The sequence below is a fragment of the Diabrotica virgifera genome, chromosome 3 (genome assembly GCF_917563875.1).
Source record: "Diabrotica virgifera virgifera chromosome 3, PGI_DIABVI_V3a".
Lineage (NCBI taxonomy): Eukaryota > Metazoa > Arthropoda > Insecta > Coleoptera > Chrysomelidae > Diabrotica > Diabrotica virgifera.
The window spans coordinates 124,843,064-124,864,048 of NC_065445.1; the positions used below are offsets into that span (position 1 = coordinate 124,843,064).

The 20,985-nt window shown below is 34.4% G+C and overlaps 1 protein-coding gene across 2 annotated transcripts in view; it reads left to right on the plus strand.

Annotated features, from left to right (window-relative positions):
- The window catches only part of LOC114336078 (uncharacterized), a 437,383-nt gene that overhangs the window by 209,437 nt on the left and 206,961 nt on the right, over positions 1–20,985 (plus strand). The window contains exon 3 of one of the 2 annotated variants that reach the window (XM_050645495.1): positions 13,197–13,243. The exons of the other annotated variant lie outside the window; for it this stretch is intronic. The gene's annotated coding sequence lies outside the window, so the exon portion shown is untranslated. The remainder of the gene's footprint in view (positions 1–13,196; positions 13,244–20,985) is intronic. 2 annotated transcript variants of the gene reach the window in all.

Genomic DNA, 20,985 nt, shown 5'->3' on the forward strand with positions numbered 1-20,985 from the left:
TGTCTGGGGATTTTTTGTCCAGGGATAATTTGTGGGGATTTTTTGTCGGAGATTATTTGTCCGGACCCCGTATGGAAGAGCGCCCTGAACTCTCAATTAGTACAATAAAAATAAAAATTATCGAAAGTTTTAAGATGGGTTGCTGCCATCGGATAATAAAGATAAGATATGTCGATAGAGTAACAAGTATGAAAGTGATACTACGGATAGTAAAGGAACCAGAACTTATATCGACTATAATAAAACAGACAGTTCTCTTACAGACTGCAAAACCGAAACAAAGAGGATGTACACTCCCGAATTACCTATATGAACATGGACAGAAAATGAATAGAAAAGGTATTCTAAATAGACTTTCAATGGGCAGTGACCACCGAAGGCTAAAAGCAAAAGTAGAGATAAAGCTTTATAACTTTATAGAACGAAATACCCCGAAATAAACAACCCAGAAAACAGAATATCAGAAAAAAAGGGACTCTAAAATATGATATGATATACTCCTGGATACTATCGCTGAAAATGTTGATGTCAGTATGAAAAACGCAGCAGTAAAACATGGTTTCAGACAAAAAATAATACATACAGACAAAAAGAAGAAAACTGTCAGGACGAAGCATACAGAAATACCGATCAATAAATAGGGAGATAACGAAAGCGACTGAAAAACAAAAAATAAAATAGAATGCGATTCAGATTAAAAATTCGGACATCCTGGAAATTAGTGCACCCTGTGTAACGCACAGCTGAATCTTTAGTTTGTACGTCACAGTGTTGCCATGCCATTTCTTTTATAATTTCAATCAATGTTAAATGTACCTACAAGAATAACAGAATAAGAACGTTTACTTCTCCGTCATTGTACTAGGTAGAATGACAAATGAGGTGTCAAATGAAAGCTTATAATCCAAGGATAATACTAAAGGTGAGAAATTAGACCTAGATTGTCTGTCCCTCAAAAAATAAGCGTTATATTGGGATTTCTAATATCGACATTTAAAGTTGCACTATTTTTTTTCTATAAAACATTTTGATCTAAAACTTACTAGAAAACTTCTTTATACTCTCTACTTTCAAATAAACGTAATTAAGAAGCTAAATTCTAAACTTCGTCACACAACTTTTGCGATTAAACTTTGCAATGCACAAATCCGCACCTTTTTCTTTGAAAAATTCATAACCTTTATCATGATAACAATAAAACTTGAAGCAGGTACCCTTAGCTTCAGAAATATTAGAGCTATATACTGTAAAAATTTCAGAAAAAAATATTAAAATGGAACAGAGTTGTAGCGAGGTAAACGCAAAAAACGTGATTTCATTTTTTTTTGTTTTTAGGTTAAAATTGCGGTTTTGACAATGTTCCCCCACATAAAATTCAAAATAAACCTCATTTTCGTTTTCAGCACCCTCGAAAATAATAATATAACGTATGAATAAAATTAGCCGTTCGCCCCTCCGTGGTCAGTATCTCGAAAACTAAGCGCTTTTTTGAGGGTGTCCCGCTCGTGTATAATATCACAAAAAATTGTAACGTGATAGTATGAAAAAATAGAGGATACGGCAACGGTATTACAAGTGATGGTCGATGCAATGCCAAAATCTACACAGACATATTAGGGTGCACTAATAGCCAAGATGTCCAAAAATTCTATAGAAGAAAATTACATTATTGAGAGTCTCCGCAAGAAAACACCAGTAGGGAGCAAAGTCGTCTTCTTCTGTGTCATCTCCTCTAAGAAGGTTGGCATCATGACAATTCGCACTCGATACCGCTGCTCTAAAGAGATCATCAGAAGTGCAGGTAAGTCGTGCAAAAGATAAAAATTCAGGAGGAAATATTGTCACAAACAAAAATAAGATATTACAGAAAATTGAAAAATTCTACTAAGTGATGGTAAACTTTACATGGGGAGGAAATTACGTGTAATACAATTTTAAACCAAGGGTCAGAAGATATCCCTCACATAATAGATGAGGAGAGCGTTTTAATAGAGATTATACAAAAGGTGAAGAGTTTACCAAAGCCTTAAAATCTATTTAAGAAATGCTTTTTTGGAGCCTCTCTCTTACCACAGCATTTATGAATTCGGATAGCTTGGGGGAATTTTACTTTCACTCGGCTTGTAAATTCTCTTTCCTTTACTACGTTTTACTTTACCAAAATTATCTTTAGGAATAATTTTAGGAGATCACTCATAAGGCCTATCGTATTTTTATTTTTTGCATTTCTTGTCTCCTGGTTCTTTGGAAGTGCAATAAACGCAAACTTCAACCATTATGTTGGTAGATCTCCATAGTTATATGTGTTGTTGAGTATCTTTGTAATTATTGCTATTGATCCATTGTCGATGATTTTGAATAGTTTTGCTGGTATATTATCAGTTGTAACTTACTGTTGCAATATTCTGGATCCATCATTTTCCTCCCCTTTTCTTTTAACTATTCTTTTAACATTATTATTTTACTTCGTTTGAATTTTTTACTTTCGTTTCCATCAGAATCAGTTTTTCGTTCTGCCTCCATCTTAGTCTACCTGTGAGTGCTTTAACTTTCCTATGTACCTTGTGACTATCGTACTTAAAATGTAGAGTCTCTTAATTTTTTATTGTATATTTGTTCGGGTGATTTTTGTCTTTTCTTTTTTCCTCCATCAGCTTCAGGATCTTATCTGTCATCCATGATTATTTATTGATTAACTTATCTATCTTTAAGTGTTTTTCCTTACATTTTCAACCATTTCTCTAATCTGTTTGATCTTTTTTTCTTTCTACTATTCGTCTCTAATCGCGGTCGCTTGCTAGTTTAACGCCGGTTGGACCCTCATTTTCGTATTAAGGTCTTTTAGAAGATTGATAAGGCAAATCTGTGAAGAAAACTAATATTGGTATGACCCAAGATAAAAAATAATGGAATGAGATCAGTATCATGATGAATACAGGATACCTTTATTTATTTTATGCTAATTTTATGTAAGTACATATTATCTCATTATAGAACATACATAATATCCTTAATTTACAAATTATTATTAATTTATAAATATTGTGGTATGGTTTTCTTATTTAAAACGAATGTTTATAAAACCATATCTTTATAAACATAGAAACGTAATTTATCATTAATTCAACATGAAATTACGTTATAGCGTTGATATATTTCTTGATAAAATGTCACTAATTGTGCAAGATGCAATCTGCAGAAACTGCAAGCCATAAATTGTTAAAGTAATTGACATTATACTAAATAACTTAATAGACCTACACTATTATTTAAACAAATGTTGTTGTATTTTATGTTATTTCGAATTATTCAAAACCAGCGAGATATAAAACTACTGTTTTAAAATTCGAAAGTCCTCGAAGTTATTATTGAATAATTGTACTTAGTTTCTCGTTACTTTTCGTTTGATTTTGCCTCTGTAGGGGGTGTTGTCTGGTGATTTTTATTTAGCATATGACGATGGAAAGTTGTTTAGCATTGGTGATTCATGAATATATTCTTAGAGGCATGACGACCTCAAGAGATGACTTAACCTTCTTATGGACCGATATTGGTCAACGGCATCAGAAAACTATATAGGCGCCTATCCACTATATTGGTGCTCCGTGCTCCCTGCAACTGCTCCAATCGGTACGGCAGTCCTCTATATATTAACCGCCACCGATTGGAACAGGAGCGTGCACTGTTGCACCGAGGGGAGCGCCAACGTATCCAGTACGTAGAGCAGTTTGTTGTAGAAGCGCGGAGCACCAACATATCGGATACGTGCCTTTAAACCCGATTCCCCATATACGACCCCAAAGCGGTGGTATCTAATCCTGGTAAAAAGCGAAGCTGTCTCCAGGCTCTGTATTGATGAATTATTTGGAATTTTATTTAATTGATTTGTTTGTTTTTTTTTATTTGAAATCTGATTATTTGTCTGGGTATGAAAGGTTATATATAAAAATTGATTTCATGATGTTAATGGTGCTTTGATGTATCAATTTGATAATTAGGTAAGGTGCATTTTTATATATGTATGTGTATTTTGTATTTGTATTTGAATTGAGCCACCTAGTCAGTCCTGGGCGGAGTACTGGATACTGGATAGCTTAGACTGACTGTCTCAGACCGGCACTGTATTTACTTTAATTTGTATTAGCCCATCTTGCTGATCCTTTTGTAATATATATTAAAATGTGCTTTCAATTATTGAATGTAACTAACAAGAAGGTCCAAAATTCATGAAACTTACATCGGAGACAGAAAAATTCAACCCAATAAAGCAGCTAGTTGTTAGGAAAGTTAATTATGTCTTTTATGTAGTTTGGGTTTATCTTTTTTATGTCTTTTGGTTGGTGTTTCATTGGAAGTTTCTGCCTCAAGGCAAGTTCCTCCCATTCCAGGGCACATTTCTAGACCTGTCACTGATTAAATTTGAGTTCAATATTTAAAAGGATACGAAATGAAAAAGACACTGAACAGAAATGGGTGGCGAATAAGATTAAAGGACAGGAACCTCTGAAAAGACAGGAACGCTGAAGAGGAAGAAAAAGATATAAAAGAGTACCAAAATTACAGTAAACTTTGGATAGAGACATCATAGAATCTGTAAATTTGTTACACGAGAGTTTCTTTAGAGCATCAATATAGGGAAATATGTGAAAGCGTCAATATGAAATTTTAAATGGAAAGATAAAAAATTGGCAAAAAATAGAAGTCAAATTTCATCGATTAGAATTAAGGGGAACGGAGCAAAATGCAAAATCTTGACGCACGTCAAAATTTTCGATGTGTTTTAAATGTATTCATTTTTTTCGAATCCTGAGAAAACTAATAAATATTTGTGAAAAATTTAAACGCAAAATGAAAGATTACATTATTACCGAGGCCTGAAAGTCCCCGAAAAATTCTATAATGTTTATTTTAATATGTTACATGGATGAAAATAAAAGAGAAAATTTAGTGTGATTTTTAATTGCAAATATTTCATCCAAAAGAAACCTTTTATTTATTCTAAGGAACTTTCGGCCCTCGGTAATAAAATAGTCTTTCATTCTGCATTTAAATTTTTCAAAAATAGTTTTCTCAGGATTCGAAAAAAATTAATACATTTAAAACATATTGAAAATTTTGACATGCGTCAAAATTTTGCATTTTTCTCCGTTCCCCGAATTGCTAGTACCTATTCAGCAACGGGAGAAAAACAGTAGAACAAATTGGTTCGTTCGTTGATTTTGATGACTCAGATATTGAGTTTTCTACTTTTTGTGTTTTTAAATTAGTCAACCTACGTATTTTTTATCCAAACAACAGATAAATCACCTGTTGAATAAATTCTTTTTGGATGGATTGAAATAAATAAATCACAAGCTTTATTCATTGGATTGCAGTATTTGGCTATTTGTGGTAAATACGCTTTTGGAAAGCACCATATAATTAAACTTTTACTAAATTTACATTCAAGATGCAGTAGAAATAAACAAACTCAAGTCACGTTAAATGCTACTAGGAGCACTCCCGAATCATAATTTACAATGTGTAAACTTTGGAAATCATGATTTGGGATTTACAATATATATACATTGCAAATTCTGATTCGGGAGTGCTCCCCGTAGCATTTAACGTGTATAGGTTTGTTTATTTCTACTGTATCTTGATTTTAAGTTTAGTATAGTGTTCTTGTTAAATATCTAAATTGATATTAATTTAAAATAAGGATAACTGTGTGTGGTTTTAGCAATTAAGCCGTTAGAACGGTTAACAATATTATTAAAAGTGTGTCAGCTCGAGCTCTGAAATAATTCAAACAATTGTTAATGTTACTAGTGTCTAAGTATCTATAATGCTGGGGCCACAGTAACGTCTAATGCCGTTAATTAATGCATTATTTGCAATCTCTGTAATGCAAAAAATGCGTTAATTAACGGCATTAGACGTTACTGTGGCCCCAGCATAAGTGTCTAAAAATACATAGTACACACTAAATCAACATGGTACGATAATCCTCATAGTACTCATGTCTGGGCCGAAGTAAATCCCAATGGTAAAAAGGGTAAAAAAGGTTTTCCACGATACGCTTATGTTATCTCGTAGACTGTTTTCATTGCGTCTAACTACTCCGTATTTTTCAAGTTCCGAATAATTAATTTCGTCTATGTATAGTCTAGGATACCTATTAAAAATGTTTAGATTAACATTTACTTCTAAGTAGTCTAGCTCTACGGTATAGGTAGCTGCCCTCATTATAAGATCATCACCTATTTTTCTTCATTTTTTTATTTGGACTGACCAGATAAGATTATATTTCGACGTTTAAAGGGTCGTGCCTACCTTTTTTCGTTTCATTGACCTGAAATTTCGAGAGACATAGTCCAAGAGGCAGCGCTGAAAAATCTCTCTGAATTTACTAAAGCTAGTTTTTTCACAGTTGATTACTGTGAATGTGTAGAGAAACATACTGCGGTTGGTCAACCGAAACGTAGAACAGGGGTTACTGATAGGTTATCAAAGTTGCTTTCCTACGAAGGTAATGCAATCAATTTACTAAGGCTGAAAATCAGTACACACATTCTAAATTGAATATAAATAAATATATACATACATATTTAATTATAATTTTCATTTATTTCGATTACGATGAAGTAGTTACATTCTTCATTGAATAGGTATATGAATAGGTATATTACGTGTATAATCTACGACCCAAAAACTGTTTCGGTCGAAAAATTGCGGTCAGTTCCCCTCAGTTTTCATTTTTAAAATTTTAAATACTTAATGATTAATTTGTTTTTTGAAGAATCGACTATTTTTAACTGATGGTGAGACCGCATTTTAACTAGACACTAGTTTGTTATTTTCTGTATATATTTATTTTTAAGAGTAATTAATAAATAGGTATGGGCCATTCCACGAACATACGCCTGTTTTGGATTCCTTCGACAACGAATATTTTACTGTGCAACATAAGAAGTACGAAAGTAAATGGCGCTAATTATCATTCTAATAAACAACAATGTAATTTGCAATTTACTTTCGTTCTTTTTATTTTGCACAGTAAAATATTCGTTGTCGAAGTAATCCAAAACAGGCCTATGTTCGTGGAACAGGGTATACAGCTTGTTTATTATTTTTTGATATAAAAGATATGCTATAAATTTTGATAAAAAGTTTTAACCGTTTTTAAAGTATTAAAAAAATTCCGTTTTATTTTGTAAATTTAACTTCTCTGGATGATGCACTTTTGCATATAAAGTAAGTTGCCAAATCGACTTATTTTCATCCCTAAAAATCGTGGTATAATTTATGAACATTTCTTTGTGTCACTCTATATAGTCAATTCACTGGGATTAGAATATTTTTGACAGTATCATTGTCGGTTGAAAAATCACCAGATTCATTTTTATTTTGGGTTGATCATGTCGGCCTTCAATGGTAGTCCATACATATTACATGATAATAACAAGTCGCTAAAGAGTTCTAAAAACAAGAGTTTTTTTTATAAATGCAGACAAAAATCTAAAAATTAAAGGAATAACGCAGAGAATACAAAAAATTGTCGATATAACTTAATTAACCTATTAATTTTAAATGCCAATAGTGTCAAAATTTTATAATTTAAAAATTAAACTTGCCTGCGGCTGGACCAATTACAAGCAAGCATTACAGCGCGGTAAATTTGAATTTTTTTCCTGGAAGCTGTCTGTTGTGGACCGGTTGTACTGCAGCCACTTGGCTTATTGTACATCTTCCATTCGTTTATAAAACCCATTCCAGAATTCTGGAACCCTGTACCAGCTTGTCTGGAGTCACTTCGATGTCTCCGAAAAGTGTTTGCCGCATCCGATCCAATGCCTCACAGTCATGCAAAATATGGTTGACTGTTTCAGGTTCTCTGTTACAGAGTCTGCAGCTCAAGTCTCCATGAAACAGCCCCATTGTATGCAGGTGACCCTTAACTGACGCATGTCCAGTGAGGAAACCTGTTATGACTCTGAGCTGATTCCTGCTTGTTTTCAGCAGTAACTGAGCCCTACTAGCACATGTCCGTCCGATATACATCTTGTCATGTGTTTGACCGGGTACACTCTCCCAGTGTGAGTTGTGTTGGCTTCGGATCCAGGCTTTTTTTTCGTTCGCGGACGGTGCTTTTTGGCACTCCCACGGCCGGTTCTGGACCCAGGTATTTTGTAGCTGATGCCCCGATGACCTGGAACCTACACCAGTATAACACTGTTATGTTGTGCCAGTCTGTCAAGTTCTTGTCGATATTCCCACACCAGCCTAGAGTTCACCTTAGGGTTTATAAGAGCCCTGATAGCTGCTTGGCTATCTCTGCATATGTTAACCCGCTGCAGTTCGAATGCCCTCAGGTTGTTTTCTCTTGCACATTGCAAGATTACAAAAATCTCTGCCTGAAATACGGAGGTATAATCTCCCAGTGGAATAGAAATGTTGAAATTTCCACCACTACAGAATATTCCTGCGCCCGAACCGTCTGCAGTTTTAGACCCGTCCGTATACCAGGTGTAACCCTGCAGTCTGAGTCGAGAGTTTCCTCTGTCCCATTCGACTCGTGGGCAAATGTCCACTTGAAAAGGTACTTCAGGCTTGTATCTTGATGTCATATGGTCAGAAATCATCATCCATTCGGCATCATTAGTTCCATTCGTTATTCTACTATGTCCTGATTTAACTGGTACGTAAATTTGAATTACTCCTCCTAGTATAAAAAGGGGTATAGTACAGATGTTTCTCATCTCATCTGCAGGCAAGGTGTCTCTGATGAAGTCAAAAGACTGAAATACGTATAATATAATGACAAGTGGACGGGATATGGATATTCTTCTTCCTAAAGAATGGCACCTGATTGATAAAATTATTTTATTTCCTTTTCTAATAATGTTCTTCCATTATCTTTAACAAATGATAGATTTAAGAAATATACAGTGCGTCCATAAAGTAACGCATAAATTCATTATTTCGTAAACCGGCGACTTTAAAGAAAAATCTCGAAACAGATCGATTTTAAGTTTTAATTTCCGATTTTTTGGCATATATATCATACTAGTAACGTCATCCATCTACTCGTGATGACGTAATCGATGATTTTTTTAAATGAGAATAGGGGTCATGTGATAGCTCATTTGAAAGGGTATTCAATTCTCTATTCCCTAATATAAATATTAACATAATTATTTATACAAGCTGTTCAAAAAAACATTTTTTTAATTAAAATAATTAAGACAAAAAGAAGAATGTATGTAATTTATCTAATTCAAAATACGTTTTAATGTTGTCAGAAAACAGGAAAAAAATGTTTATTTGACAAATAAATACTGTTTTTCGCTTAAATTCAAAGTTAAAGCTGACACCCACCTGCCTCTTGCCAGTTTGAACATTTCGTTTAAGCGAAAATTAATGTTTATTTGTCAAATAATTTTTTTCTGTTTTCTGACAGTAGTAAAACGCATTTTGAATTAAATAAATTACATACTTTCTTCTTTTTGACTCAATTATTTTAATTAAAAAAATGTTTTTTAGAACACCCTGTATAAATAATTATGTTAATGTTTACATTAGTGAATAGAGAATTGGATACCCTTTCAAATGAGCTATCACATGACCCCTATTCTCATTTAAAAAAATCATCGATTACGTCATCACGCCCAGATGGATGACGTCACTACTATGATATATATGCCAAAAAATCGGAAATTAAAAATAAAAGTCGACCTGTTTTGAAATTTTTCCTTAAAGTCGCCGGTTAACGAAATAATGAATTTATGCGTTACTTTATGGACGCACTGTAATTTAACTTTTTTTATCGACTTTATTTTGAAATTCCTTTATTCAGCCGACACCCAACTACTTTTATAGTTTTTATAGTTGCATAAGACATTGGTATGCTAAAAAATACCACATTCATTAATTTCTAATTTCTGAGGAGGTTCCAGGACGCCTGGGCCAGTTGTGTAGGTTTGAAACAGGCTAGGCTCCACATAGTGGGGCCATCCAAAAGTCTCATAGCCCTACTGCTTCTTCTAGATCGTAGAAGATACTCCATGGTGGTCAGTATGCTCACCGGCCACTGTAGACTCCGACGGCAGCTTCATCTGCTTAAACTGACGGATGGCTCACGGTGCCGTCTATGTAATGGGAAGGAGGAAACCTCTTCACATGTCCTCTGGGAATGCCCGGCATTGTCCTATCAGAGGTGGCAGACCCTGGGATGGGCATCTATGTTTCTTGGGGATTAGACGTCCGGGGTGAGATCAGATTCACAGATCCTGCTGATTCTGACAGACGTAGGAGATGGGAGCCCGGTGCAGCCTGGACCCCAGGAACACCGAAGACCAGGTTCTTATGGACCTGCTCCGTAAGATAGGGGTGATACAATGGACCCGCCGTAGGATGTCTAAGTGTCTGAAGGGCTCACAAGTGGGCCCTGCCCCGATGTACCATAACCATAACCATAATTTCTAATTTTAATTTAATTTAATTTTTTAATTTTATTAATTTCACTTTTATCTGTATAAGTATTAAATAACTGTATACAATATTTACGTTACAAATGAAATTCCAATGTATTTATTTAGTCTACGGTATTAGAATGAAAATGTGAAACATTTCTATTAATAAAGATGACAATCTAAACAAAAAAGTTATTACAAAATATGTTTAATTTAAACGGCTACGGCTGTATACTTTTGTGATAGGTCAGTTAAGATACAAATAAATAAATTTTGTACAAAACTGATCGACCCATGGAAAAAGAACGATAGGGCATTTGCTAGACAAAACATATAATTATCTAATTCCATCTAATTCAACCAGGGACAGTGTTTAAGGCACATAAAATGAACAAGGCAGCGTTGCTCAGAATCGGAAGAGATATGGGGTGGTTCTTTGGACATTCTTAGTAAGTACCACATAAAAAAATTTAAAGATGTAAAAAATTAGGAGATGATAGCTACTAGAGCTAATTAGAGGTGAAATATATGAATTACTTCTAGTTATATTGACATACCTAAAGTACAGGGGAAACAATCAGTAGAAAGAAGCCAGAACTGATGGCTAAAGGACCCGAAGAAATGGTTTGACCGCTAGACTGCTTACCCACAGAAATCTTTCATGCAGCAGTTTCCAAAGCTATACAATTGGCATTTACAACCTTCGAAAGGAGAGGACGCATTAAGAGGGAGAAACTTTAAGCTATTTCGAGTTTTACATCTACATGTCATAAAAAGACTATTTACCTTTCCTATTTTTTCTGCCCTTCTGCTGGTGGCACGTTGTTTTACTGGTAGTTCGCCACAAAATTAGTCTGACTCTGTAGATTTTTATTATCAGGTGGTCAAAAGACTGGCCTATGAGCACAGTGTGATCGTCCCAATATAGCTTGTAGTTGTCGTTTTCAAGCATTCGTCATTGTATTGGAGAATTTGTTAGCTAGTTCTTCGTGAATAATCTGTAACGATATGATACCACGGCAAGCGATGAGCCGGTCTACCAGAGACGACCGTAGGAGTGTCCGTATTGGCGCATTCCTTCTTCATAACACCGCTGGGGAAATTGAAGAAGAAGTGGCATTGAGAGCATATTTAAGACGAGCCAGGAGAATGAGAAAATCAGTTGTTGCTAACGTGTTGAATTAGCAATAGCTCGATTGACAGAGATGCACCGTATTTGAGGTGGAACTGTGCATAGGCGGACGCCACCGTAGTGATATGGCGTCCACCGCAACCGTTATCGCAGTAGGCGGTAGTAGTGAGGAACGAGTGACTGCGTGTCGCTGTTCAGCCGTGACGCATTGAAGTGAAATGCGGTGTCTCCGTGTCGGGATATATGGCTATGTTGATTTAACGTAGCGAGTGTGTTATTATATATTGTGTTGTTTGTCGTATCATTTTAATATTACTATTGTGTTCGGATGGCAGTAAGAAGTATAATATTGCTTTTCATTTGCAGAAGATAGAAATATATTTTATTTTATTCATTTTAAACTGTATATAATTATCTTAAATATATTTAATTTATTTTTAACCTGTGTTTTACTGAGTCTGTCGTCTTGAAAGAGCTACCCGTTACAAATCTTTCCTACTCTCATGACGTTCTTTATAATCAGTACCGATAAACGGCTACCAGGCGTAAACCGTATACACGTTACCTCGTAAAGGGGAAAACTGACGGAGCGTGGCCTTACATTCTGAGTGAAATAGAAAAATTTAACAGAAAAAGATAAAAACTGAAGACGGGATTCAACCCAACGTGAAAAAGATTAAACGCAACGAGAAATAGAAAAATTTCTGTCAAAATTTGGTATTTATGACCCTTTAAGATAACACCATAAAGTGTTTGATAGTTTCTTGGGCTTGACATCCATATCGGCATTTGCCGTTTTGGACCTGAGGGTGTTTGGCAATATATTTCAGGTAAATTTTAGTTGGAATATCCTTACCCTGAATGACAAGTAGGAATATTTCTGTCTCGGGAAACATCCTTCCTGATGTTAATCAATAGTTTAACGCTGTATTGTCGACATATTATTGGATGGTCTCACTGACATGTCGCATCTCATGCAGAGCTTTACTATTACTCATCCAGGAGCGCAATTTTTCTTGCTTAGACAGGTAGTTGTGACCGTTTTTTATTCCCTTAGTTTAAGCGGTGATCATCTACTGGATCCTGTTTCATTACAAATTATTATACAAGCATTTTTGCAAAAAATATGGCCGTTTTGATAAAGTACCACATCCACTAAATAAGTTTAATCACATTCATGAACTTAAATACAACTAAAGTGGCGTTTAGCCACTAAACTTTAAACTCCAATCCAGCTCCAATTCCAATGTACCGTTTACATACCGATAAACTGAAGTTTCTCTTACTAAATTAGCATAAGGTAAATATGATGCAGATAGCAGACATAATAATATGCTAAAAGGAGTGCTGAAAAAATGACATTAAAGTTGAATATACGCGACATAAAACTATGTTCTTTTGAAATAATATTTAAAGCCCATAATATTTACCAGCTCCAACTTTATTGCTTTCAAATGATGATACAAAGTTTACACTGTCAAATAAAACGGTTTGTTAACATTACGCCCAACTTTTGTATAAATTGAAAAAATTTAAATAGCAGTTTATAGTTTACATTATCATGCATCGGTTATAATGTAATTAAATAATACTTCCTTTTGCTTTTCCAGATACATCATATGTGACGCCACTTTCATTTTCCAAGGAATCGAATGAGGTAATTAATATTAGGATATAAATTTTTATGAATACTGTAGATATAGTGAATAAATATGGTGAAATATTGATTTCTAGATTAACAGTTGGGGCCTTGACCATTATTTTCCTTCCAAAGATTTCTCTTGGATTTCTTTTAATCTTTCCAACTTCTAAGAAAGAAAACGATTACTACTTTGTAATAATTATATTAAAAAACAACTAATTTAAATTATTATAAACGAAGAAGTAAGAGCTAAGATAAATAAATGTAGAAAGTCCCACAAGTAAATTAAATTTCTGTAAACCATAAACCACAAAAAACATACTAAAGTCCTTTATAATAGGTACAAAAATTAAAATACAAATTAAAACTTAACTGTAGCCTTAGGCTTTCTTAACATTTTGCTTGTTGATTCATTCGCCTATGTTAGATAATAAAAAAGTTAGGTACTTTAACAACTAGCAACGTTCTTCATCAATACAGGGTGTTTCTAAATAAGTGCGACAAACTTTAAGGGTAATTCTGCATGAAAAAATAGTGACCGTTAGTTGCTTTATAGGCATTATAGTTGCTTTATAAGCATATGTCCGCAAATGCTTCGTTTCCGAGATACGGGATGTTGAATTTTTTCTTACAAACTGACGATTTATTTATTGCTCTAAAATCGGTTGAGATATGCAAATGAAATTTAGTAAGTTTTAAGAAGTAGTTATTGAGAATTTTTTGGCATACAATTAAGAATTTCATATTCACCATTGGCGTGCATACGGGTAATATGACTGGGTAATATGACCCGTATGCACGCCAATGGTGAATATAAAACTCTTAATTGTATGTCAAAAAATTGCGAAATAACTACCTCTTAATACCTACTAAATTTCATTTGCATATCTCAATCGGTTTTAGAGCAATAAATAAATCGTCAGTTTGTAAGAAAAAATTCAACATCCCGTATCTCGGAAACGAAGCATTTGCGGACATACGATTATAAAACAAACTGTCATTATTTTTTCATGCAGAATAAGCCCTTAAAGTTTGTCGCACTTATTTAGAAAGACCCTGTATTGATGAAGAACCTTGCTAGTTGTTAAAGTACCTAACTTTTTTATTATCTAACATAGGCGAATGAATCAAAAAGCAAAATGTTAAGAAGTCCTAAGGCTATAGTTGAGTTTTAATTTAAATATTTTATATACGTTAGAATATTCCACAGTGTGTTTCAAACTTTGAGGAAAAAACACACTATCATTGTTACACACGGTATACAATGACACTTTTAGCAACACTAACTGTTTAGCAACAATATTATTAAATCAATATTCTTGAAGAATAAAGCTATACCACATTGAAAAAATGACTAAAATTGGGCAACGAAAATATCCCATTTTTAAGATGGTGCGTTAATTTTGATGCTTAGTGTAGAAAGATGAGTGTTGATGAAAACGTAAACTTAAATTTTCAAATAACAATTGAAGCAACAAAGCATTGTTAGTGCTTGATTGATTTTTTTGGTAGCCGAAGATTTTTTTGTGTACTGTCTGAAATATATAAAATCAACATTAGTAAATACACTGCGATGCCAAAGTTGAACGCTTTGTTTTCTTTTGATAGATCTATGATTATCTATACTTATCTAAATTTGTGAATATTTGCTGTATGGGTCTTCTGTGTTTCCATCTATTGTACACATCATAAAACTTGTGTTCTGGCCTTTTCCTTCATCATATCCAGTACTCTTTTTTGTTTTAGGGCTCTGAATACGAATCGTTCAGCGACATATCTGGGCACGTTTGCAGATTCTCTGAGGCAGTTGTGTGCTGCTTGGATCTTCTTTTTGTTGCTTTGACTTGTTTGTAATTATTGGTAGTATGATGCTGTTTATCAGTCTCAATTTTATTTTCATGGCTAACTTCCTTCTTCTTTCTGTGAGTCCTCATATTACGACCCTGGCCGTTGCTAAATCTTAGACCTTAATCCATTGTGATTCCTAGATATTTAGCTTCGTTTTGCCATTCGATGGGTCTGTCTTGCACTGTTAGCTGTTCTTCTGGGTTATCTCTTCTCTTTTTGAAGATCACCGCTTGGGTTTTTTCTGGATTTATTGCTATTTTACATTAAATACTCCATTCTTCTAGATTGTATAACCGCCAAGTTGTTGAGGAGGTTATAACCGCCCGACGCAGGGCTATAACCGCCCGACGCAGGGTTATATAAATTTATATGAAGATTTCCTTTTTTAAATAATCCAATAATACCAGGTCATAATTATGACCTGGTATTTACGGCCATCTGTATAATACGGACGCGGCCAAATAATCTCGTATTTGTAAAGCCTGTTTCATAGAAATTTACCTGTTAATAACGGCCAATATTGTTGATAGGTTTCAGTAGGTCAGTAATTGGAGTTAAAATCAGTAGACCTGGTAACCCTGAACATTATAAGCATTAACTCGTTAAGCTCCTCCCATTTTTGTGACGTCAGATTTGGGCTGTCTGAAATGAAAACGTGTTTTTAAACGTATTTTAACGTCATTAATCTTACGTATTTAAAATCACCTACAAAAGACGTTTCTACGACGTAATGTTCAAGCACGTGTATATATTCAACCAAAAGCTGACGTTTCCTCGACGTTATTGACGTCACTTGGTTGCCTGGGATGGATGCACAGCAGACGGGCGCCTCTGTTTGGGGGGCACCAAAATAAGCTTTTTTCTGCTGGTATTATACAAAATACTAATTTAAAAACCTAAGGGCACCTCTGCTAGTTTGTCAGACGGGCATATAATACCCCAGTGCCTGGACTGCCTCGATGTGATGACGTGATTCCTTAGGCCTAAATGAAAAAATTAATTAAGCGGGAAGGGGACTTGCATTATTAGCATTATGTAATGCATAATAGTATTAATGACACAACGTATCTAATTTCGAAAAGCGACAAAGATAAGGTGATGGTAGCGGCAAAGAACCAAAGCGAAACAGCAACACTTTCATAACTTACTTTCTTTTTGTATTTTATAAAATTTTAATTTTAATATTATGTGTTTATCATTTTTATACGAACCAAATACATATTGCTATCAGCAAAACAAATAAACAGTAAGATGTTATATTTCTATCCTCACAGAATACGCATAATAGGAAACAATCAGTGCAAATGATTTCCTTATTACTAGGTTGGTGCCGATACATTCATTCTAGCGTTTTGCTTCTTTTTCCACAGCGCAACAATTTAAACCACAACCTTCTTCGCAATAAACACAAATTAGATTAATGGTATGCCATATGGAGCACTAACAACAAAACGTAGGAATTCACGAAGTGTTTATCTGCATTAAATTTACGAGAGCAGATCTTAAAACGATAAAGTAGCATAGGAAACAATGAACTCAAACTATAAAATATGATGTATTAGTTGAGTAGTAAAACTTTACAAATTCATAAAATTCGAGGCATTGGATCTATTTCTAGCTATGAGTATGAGTATGTTTTAAGATGTTGGTGTATTGGAGTAGCAATATGGTTAAGACACTACTTTACACTGAAAACAATTCGTTAACCTTTAAATTATGTAGATTATTTGATAATATAGATACTCTGGGCTAATTAGCAAAATACAAGGAAAAGTTATTTCCCAGCAATTTTATTGCTGGAATCGAATCTTATGATTGTACATATTAATAATATAGGTATGCAAAGTCCGCAGATAGTGTGCTACTTTTTTTATAAGCAAAATGACGCCCGAAAATCGTATTTTTTTCAATTTTTGCTCTATAACTCCAAAGATTTTAACTTTACACCAAAAACCCCAAATAAAAATTCACCGTAATTAAATTCTGCATAGAGACGTGTTTTTCCCGATTTACTTCGACGAAAATTTTCCCCGGAAAATGAGGGTTTTTCCAACAAAATCTTTAATTTTCAACTAAAATTTTAGATGAGTAAATGTTTAGCAATAATTATATAACTTCGTAGTATAAAATCTCTTATCATATAGATTATAATTCCAGAAGCCGATGGAAATTGAATGAACAGTTTAGCAACAATTGAATTGTTAATTAAAAATTTACGGTCGCTATGATAACCACAATAATTATGATACATAAGAATAACTATGATTTTTGTATATAAAGATAATATATACAATCATAAGATTCGATTCCAGCAATGAAATTGCTGGTAAATAAGTTTTCCCAAAAATGGCTTGTTCTCCGATAATCTGTCCAGACTAAGACGTATTATAAGCATATTTGAACTTTTAAATATGACTTTTAATTATGACGAATTGACTATTGACAAAAATACTTTTTTTATTTACAAACTCTCATTAGCCTATATGGCTATTAGCTAAAAAAGAAAAATATTAACATCCATAGAATCCAGAAATGCGCAGTTCCGTAAAATCTGTAACCACTTTCTGGTGACTTCCTTTATCGCTGCCTTTTACAATTTATATGACAAAGAGATGACGAAATGGACTCTACTATATGCAGTCACATTTTGTCTACTCGTCTAGGAAAAATTCCTGAGAAAGTTGGTTCCGTATACTCACAATCTGAGTAAACCGGGAAAATTAAATACAGCTTATTTTTCATTTCGGTTCAGAGATGAACAATCATCCCCTTACCTACGTTGCAGTATCTCCATCCCCCATCAGTGGTGCGGCATGATCACCTCTGAATCGAAACGAAGCCAAGCTGTCTATTTAAGCGAAATGTGACTGCATATTCTAGAGTCCTTTTCGACTTATTTATTCATCGTCTCCTATTACCTTATAAATTGTAAAAGACAGAGAGGTTTTAAATTTACGGATCTGGGACGTGGGACTTCTAATTTATTTAAATAGATATCGCTACAGCGGCCGATGCACGAATTATTTTATAATTCGACTTAAATAGAGTCCTTCTGATGAGATTTGGGAAGACTAAAACGTACGTAAGGAGATGATTAATCATATCTGAACCGAAATGAAACATAAGCTGTCTTTCATTATCCATCTTCTTCTTCAAGTGCCATCTCCGCGCCGGAGGTCGGCAATCATCAAAGCTATTCGGACTTTGGAGATGGCTGCTCTGAAACGTTCATTTTATGTAAATCCATATCATCCTCTGAGATTGCGCAGCCACGATATTCTGCGTCTCTCTATGCTTCTTTTTCCTTGAATCTTTCCCTGCATAATGAGTTGGAGCAAGTTATATCTCTCTCCACGTGTAATATGTCCGAGATATTCCAATTTTCTGGTTTTGAAAAAACCATTCTATATGATACATTGTCTATAGAATGGTACAACAATCAAATTTGGTATAAATAGTTTAGTGTTTTTAAATATTGGATAATCTCTTTGGCACCGCACTCTAAGAATAGTTCTTTCAAATTCTCCAGGATGCCGAATTCACCTCTCTCAGCACTGTCTAACTGGCACTCCACTAACACTATAGGGTGTTTTATTGTACGCGAGGTATCACAAGTATATTACTCTAGTTGGGGATGTCCATGCATGAGGCCACTAAGGCCCGGCGCAAATTGAACTGACCCGTGCATTTATTTTTCTAGCGTGCCGCATATTGAACACAACCCAACCCAACCGTTGGCTATCGACGTGGCGAATAGAGACGGGCAAAATCAGTACGGACATGTAACGGTTACTTTTGATACCGGTTCTCAGTGGTACTGAGAACAAATACTGATTACAAAATACTGATATATCTGATCCTTGTACTGAACTGAGTAGGCAACTTAAAATCAGTATTTCCGTACTTGTAACTAGTAACGTTTTAAAAATATCTTACACGTCCCTAGTAGTCGTAGCGGTATGACTTTCGAAAACATCGAATTTGATCATAAGCGGGTGCATAAAAAGATATATCTTACACTGAGTATTTTATTTCTGCACATAACACCCACATATTTAAAATAATCTCTCCCCTACTGCTCGGTCATAACCATAACTCATATAATTTACTGCTCGGATCACAATCATTTACAATTACTGCAGGATCGCAATGATTTACAATTACTGCAGGTCATAATTCATAATCCCTCCGCTACTGATCGGTCATAAAAAATAACACTATCTGCATATTTCCTTTTTAATTTTTAAGCATAAAAAATGTAATGTGTAATAAACAAAAATGTACTATGCCGACAAGTTGAATTTGAGGGTAATACGATATTTTTATCGATCACGGTTTTAACATGAATATTTTCTATAAATGTGTTTTTGTAAAGGCATAACTTTGATTATTATTTTCGTATAGCCGCTTATTTAATCTACCAAAAGTTATCAGAATTTAATGACAAAGACAACTCAGTTTTCACTGGGGGTGTTGACTATGCTATTTTTATTTATCATAATAAATTGTACTTAGGTACGATTCGTATTCATTTCAGATAAGTCCGTCTCGCAAACAAAAACAAGTAAAAATAAACATCTGGCGGTGAGTCACGCGTCCCACGGCCCAGGAAAACTGTACGCCGATGACAAACGTTCCCAAGCGAGACCTGCGAACGAATGCACTGATTAGGATACGCAGAACTGTCTACGCAGTTAGCCCGTGCAGGTTGTGCCTCGCTTAGGTTCAATTTGCGCCGGGCCTAACCAAGCCGTAGCCGCGTGATGATCACCTGAAAAAAAAACCAATGGTGGAATTATCAGACCATGGTCTGAATGTTGGCTTTATCTCAATTAATTTTCTACTTTTGGTGCCATCTGCTATTCCATATGTCAAGTATTTTACTGTGGAAATATGATTTGAGATCTGTCGCAGGAGTTTTTAGAGTTGCGTCCTCTACTCTAAAGTAAAGTTTTTCGTGCATATTTATCTGCCAGTCTAGATAAAATTAACACTATATTTATATATTCTTAAAAATATTCTGATATAATGGTGATATGAACACTCAGAGTCTTAAGGGGACTTATCTTGAATTTGCAGCCATGTTTCCATTTTTTTATTCTATTTAATGTCTATTCGTTTTTACCCTAATCTCGTCACTTCTTTTTCGGTCTCTCAGTATATTTCTGTAATTCCGCCGAGTATTCTCATTTTTGCTGTTTCCAACATTATGTGTCTGTGTTGTAGCTGTGTCGGGTGTAACTTATATATTCTAATAATTAGAAATAATACAAATAGGACAGGTGCTGGTTTTATATAAAAAGTTGAAAAGGGTTAAAAGCAAAATTAATCAATCAATTGAATTGTGTGTTATATATAACTTATAGATTCTAATAATTAGACATAATACAAATAAGACAGGTGCTGGTTTTATATGAAAAGTTGAAAAGCAAAATGAATCAATCAATTGAGTTGGGTGTTATATGTATGTACGGTACCTTGTATGATGTCATTCTTCTACTTCTTATTTTAGTCGACTAGGCTGGGCTGTGGTTTCTGGCCCTTGTTTGGTTTCTGAACTATATAACACTGTGTTTCACACTGAAAGTCTATACATATCTGATGAAGTGATGAATGAGTGTATTTTCCTAGCGTGCCCAATCTATCTTAAGTGATTTTGAGCTTGGGGGTGGCGCCTACAGGACCGTATTGGTACGTAACATACACACACATGGTTAAACAAATAAAAGTGACAACTTGTCGAAATAATGCCTTTATCTAAATAAAAGTGAATAATAATAAAATCTTATGCTATTAATTACTAATTAAAATATAAAAGAAAAATATGTGGAGGGACGAAACATTCTGTGTCGGGTGTTGTTTCTGATGCGTAAGTACCTACGTGTAATTATTGATCTTATACTGTCCTT